General features: G+C 36.9%; 1 pseudogene; it reads right to left on the bottom strand.

Moving 5' to 3' along the window:
* Nucleotides 1-1,268: 1,268 nt before the first annotated feature.
* Nucleotides 1,269-5,663, bottom strand: part of LOC112041091 (low affinity inorganic phosphate transporter 4-like) — a 7,916-nt pseudogene continuing 3,521 nt past the window's right edge.

The raw sequence follows: 5,663 nt of genomic DNA on the forward strand, positions 1-5,663 counted from the left end.
CCCTACATCTTACCCACAAAGATTACAATAAAGATGAGAGGGGGCTGAATTTTTGTAAGGGTTTCCTAAAGAAAGGAGAGAAAATTATTCTGAATTATTCTGAGGGTTTTTTTTTTTTTTTTCTGATTTTTCTAGTATTTTTCACTCCAATTTTTCCATTTTTTCTCCAAAAAACTTACTTTTACAAAAAAAAAAAGGGGGGGGGGGTATTTATAGGAACACCATCACATAGCCTCCCACTTATACCCCCAGTTTGGCTATTTCGTCTTTCTCCTAGATTCTGGTCTAACGTTCGTGCAGCTATTTGGAGGCCTTTCCAAAATCTGATTTCTTCAAACTTTGTATCTCTTGAAAGCTCTAGATGTATGGTTTCTATAGGTTCCAATCTTGCGAGATTTGGAGTTACGGTCGTCAAGATACCGCATCTGGAACAAAGGTGACATAGTGTAGGAAATTTTGTGACCTTTTTTCCTTGGAAAATTCATTACTTCCAATTAATGGTAGACACCATCAAGCCCTTTTTATGAGAGGTAGTCGAAGCTTCATTCTTCAAACTGGTTCAAACGGATCACTCCAATTCTTGCCCGATTTGTCCAGTTTTTTGTACAAAATGGGTCCAAAAATAGTATGTTTAACCTAAGAAAAGTGAAACTTTTAATTAGGATCTTGAGCTTTTATTGATATCTTATCCGTTTTAATTCCGATTTTGACCAGTGAACTATCATTTCAAAGAGAAAACTATGACCTATGAGATGGTCCAAATTCAACTTGATCAAACGGTTAGATCAAAAAGTCATCTTTTTTACCATTCCTAATTAGAGATTTTGGTCTTAATTGCTATCAGAGAGGTTTTAAATGTTGCAATTGTTTTGACGCATGAATCAGGGTCAGAAAAAATATGGTATCCCATCTTTTAAATAAAAGACTTGCTCATGTTGCTAGTACTAGCTAGTTGTTGAATGAATTTTTGCTCTCATTCATTCTTATCAAAAAAATAAAACAACCTTAATCATGCACTTTGATTATACGTATGAATGGATAAGGTGAACCCTAGCCGACCACACGGACAGTTCGCATTGTGATAAAATAAAACATTATAAAACTTCCACTCCAAGTATGACCGAATTAAAATCGTGTGGTTGTGGAAGTACGCGGTTTAAACTTCCACTCCAAGTAACAGCTTAGCAAGGTTGACTTTTAGTCTTTGTCTAAAGTTCACATCACGATTTATAAAGTTATAAATACACATACACCCCTTACCAACTTCCTCACTTCCTGAGCTTTGATTTGAGCGATACTTTAGAAAATGTCTCACCACGGAAATCATCATCATACTCCACCCCACGGTGAGGGACATCATGGAGGACATGGACATGGTCATGGTCTTGGCGTAGGACATCACGGAGGACATGGACATGGCGGAAGAGGAGGGCATTGTCATGGTGGCGGTGGGCATCACGGTGGTCATGGTCATGGTCCTCATGGAGGAGGAGGAGGGCATTGTCATGGTGGCGGAGGACATCAACCACATGCTCATCATGCTCATGGCGGAGGACATCACCCACATGGTGGCGGAGGACATCACCCATATGCTCATCCTGGTCACGGCGGAGTACATCACCCGCATGCTCATCGTGGTGGCAGAGGACATCACCCACATGGACATGGCGGTGGACATCATCCACATGGTCAGCATGGCGGCGGACATGGACAACAACACGTTTTTTGTTAACGATGTGATATTTTTTTGAACACCTATAGGCTATAGCTGGTGTTCGTGGTGACTGATATTAGGCAGCTATACAGTACTGTAATAAATCAGTGTCCGTTATCTTTTAGATTTTAAGTTAAACAATAAGCCCATAATATGTATTTCTAAAATTATGGGAATCATATGTTGTTTAGCTGGTATATTGAACGCAAATTTTGTTGTTTATGTAATAATCCGGTTGTTTGGAGCTGGATTTCAATGAAACGTTGATTTATCTCTCTCTCTCTCTCTCTCTCTCAAATTAGATTCCAATATATTTAATTTATAATCAAGTTGTTGAGGAACCAAATCTCAATTCATTTTAATATACACAAAGTACTTTTTGTCTCTTGACTGTATAAAATGTGATCATTCATTTAGTAAATCCATATGAAATTTGGAAAGTGTTCGTTAATTAGATACTAGAAGAGATAATCTATAAAATGTTAGGGTTCAGGCACGTGATTCTTTAGCAAACTAGAATAAATTACCAACAACAAATGATGAGGATAAAATCTAGGCTGACGGATCTCCATGAAATGGGCCTGACGGTTCCACATCTTTGGGATGATGGAGGACGGGTCAAACGCGTGCAAGTTCTGTTATGGATGGATCCTGCACGAACGGATGCAATAGGGACGGATCGAGCACCCACGTGGTGGCCAGAAAATCTAGATAGGAAATACTTGCGACACACACTTAGCCACCATAGAATCCTAAGGTAAATGGAATTCTAGCACAAAGAGGATTCCGGAAGATACGTGCATTACTGAAGGTCTTCTCTATAAGGAAATGTCTTATCCATCATGTTTGGGACTATTCAAAAGGATTCTTATAAGGAAAAGACTTCTACACTAAGGAAGGAATGACAACTTTCCACTACTATAAAATCCCCAATACCCTCACAAATCAATGTACGCATAATTAACCCCTCTCTAGCACTCTAGAGTTGTGAGAAGTTCTAACTTGACCTTAGGAGGGTATTTAGCCGGCACCACACCGATACTCTCTATTAGGTCTTCTGTTTTTGTTGTGCAGGTGATATTTCGAGTATACGAGTACCGTGTGACTCATTGGTAATTTTTCGACATCATCACCAAACATTAATGCATGCACCTAACACATGGGCCATCCTCTCTATATGCTCCAACTACTTTAAACTTTAAAGATGGCTTTTGATATGGCATCACAATCCATTATTGAATATAACCACAACATAGTAATGAACACTCATGCATTTTAACTAATTAAGTTACACATTCAACCAGCTTTAATAAAACAAAAATCCAATTAAAAGATGTCCAATTCTTACATATTCAACAATTGAATCTCATCCATTATAACAAACATTAATCCCTTCTCTCCTTATACAAATTACGCATCATATAACTTTACAAAAGTTACTTATTTTTTATACTTCAGATTTATAATGTTTAAAAAAAAAAAAAAAAAAACTGTCAGATGTTTATTTCTTCCTAATTAATAGCATTTTGTTTCTTTTTATTTATTACTTTTCACCTCACTATTGGGCACCTTGCCATAGAGAAAAGTACCAGATGAATATACTATGCAAGGTGATTTACCAAAATGTCACAGATCTCAAAATCCAACATGTTCACGTGCATATATTTATTCCTATCCAAACAAGCATGTGGAAATTGGATTTACTAAGCAAAGTAACATTTCAACAATGATTATATATATATATATATATATATAGACCATACCCATTTTTTAGTCAAGCAAAGTCTAAGCCAACAAAGAATGGGTAAGCAAGCCAATATTCACATATTCAACAATTTATCCATATAAATGCCTATAAATTAAAACACTGTTCATAATATGGAAAATACAATCCTACTCTAAACATACTTAGAAATGGACCACAAAGTATATTCACACCATAGACATAGAAGCACATAACATTTTTATTCAAACAATGGAGCATGAAAACTAAGGGAAAAGAGGTGGAAAAAAAAAGGGCTTAGAAATTATCCTTGGAGAACTTTGACTTTGTACGAAGGTGAAGGCTCTGGAAAATTCAGGGCATTTTCAGAGTGTTTGGGGAAATAATTGACGAGGATATTTAATGCTTATGGAGGAGTGAGGAAGGCCTGGAATTTAAAGGAGATACCCCTAGTGCTAGGCCCACCCGTAGAATGGGCTCAGCTTTCTGGGCTCTACTTTTACACCAGTGCGACAATTATTTCCTTTTTCTAGCACTTTCCAATACTTTCTCACTTCATGGTACCAACTTCCTGCACTTGGTTAGAGGCCTTAATGAACTCTGTTTCTTTGTTCTTGTTGTTTCCGGAAAGGTGTCGTAGTAAAATTTTCAATGGTTCTAGTATTGCATCATTTAGAGGTCTGTGCTGAAAGTTATGGGCTGTTGAACTTGGCTGCTTCACATGGATTCAAACTTCCCAAGTTGGTTTATGTCAAACCTGTGTGTGAGATATCTCACAATGCAGTTAAGATCTTGCAATGCCTTTTTTTCCAGGATGAAGATAAAATTCTACTTTGAAAAATTAACAATTTTTTGGCTCCAATATTCATGAGCTACAAGGATATCATGCACAAAGAAGGTACCCTAGATAATGTAAATAGTTGCAGTACAATAAATACCATGAGACATCCAAGCCCACACGCCTAATATATTTGAGCTCTCCAAGCTTTAGCTAGCAACTAACTACTCCAAGTCTTTTCTCCACCTACCTTGTCAAAGACTCCTCCATTGAAAAGCCAATGGAACAGCACCATTAAGAGGATTGGATTTGAAATCGCTTCCTAAGTTTCCATAGCTTACCTCATATCTCACAAGGGTCAACTTGTATGTATATGAGATGAAGGGAATAAAAAAAATAAAAATAAAAACTCTCGTAGGGGTGACAAATGTTGAGAGTGATGGAGAAGAAAGGATAAGAGTATATAGGCTCAAAGGCAAAGGATTTCTCTTCCTATACAAGGTGGGATGAATAGAATGATGTGAAAATAGGAGGTTATACCAGACCCTAACCATGTTCAACATGCATAGAGTGTGTGTGTGTTGGCTTATTTGATGCGGACATTAAACAGATCAAGAAACAAAGCAAATTGCCAGTGCAGTTCGCGATCTCATCAAGACCTGAATCTTCTGCCATGTGTCACTTGCGGGCTAAGTAAGTCGCCTGAGGTCATAAGTTAGCTCAGAATGAAACTTTTACAAAGATTATATGACTCAAGTACTTTCTATCCTAAAACACAATTAAACCCAGAAATATTCAATAAAATTGAAAGATAATAAATATAAAATTTTCACTGAATAAAGTCAATAAATATGGACTTTACAAATATTAACTAGAATACACCTCTATAATTCTATATCAAAATCCTTATAATTATTTTACTAAAAAAAATCCTTTAAACTATCTTTCTTAGAAGACTTAGGTATCTAGTACTAATCCCAACTCTAAACCTTCTTCCTCCTCTTCAAGATGAATACCAAAAAATAAATATCTCTAAGAGATAAATATAAATCACTACACTTAATTATCTCATTGTGATCGATACAAACTAATCCCCTTGTGTTTTTTTTTTTTTTTTTTTTTTTTTTTGTTTTTTTTTTTTTTTGTTTTTGTATAACTAACACTACACCCCAACCAAACCAAGCCTAAAACTTTCATTCAACTTTCCTACGCATTTAAACCAACAAAACCTCCTTTCAATTTTCCTACTCACTGCCGCAAACCAAGAAAGCACACATGGAGAAGGAAAACAACCGCCGACTCAAATTTCAGCACCACCTTCTTGCCAAAAACATTATCGGTTTGTCACTCCTCTTTGCTATCATCCTCCGTTTATTCTTTCTCCACCAAAGACGGACCCACGTTAGGGCAGAGGGGGGCCATCTCCCCCCCCCCCCCCCCCCCCCCCC

The sequence above is a fragment of the Quercus suber genome, unplaced genomic scaffold (assembly GCF_002906115.3).
Source record: "Quercus suber isolate HL8 unplaced genomic scaffold, Cork oak 2.0 scaffold_366, whole genome shotgun sequence".
NCBI classification, from domain to species: Eukaryota; Viridiplantae; Streptophyta; class Magnoliopsida; order Fagales; family Fagaceae; genus Quercus; species Quercus suber.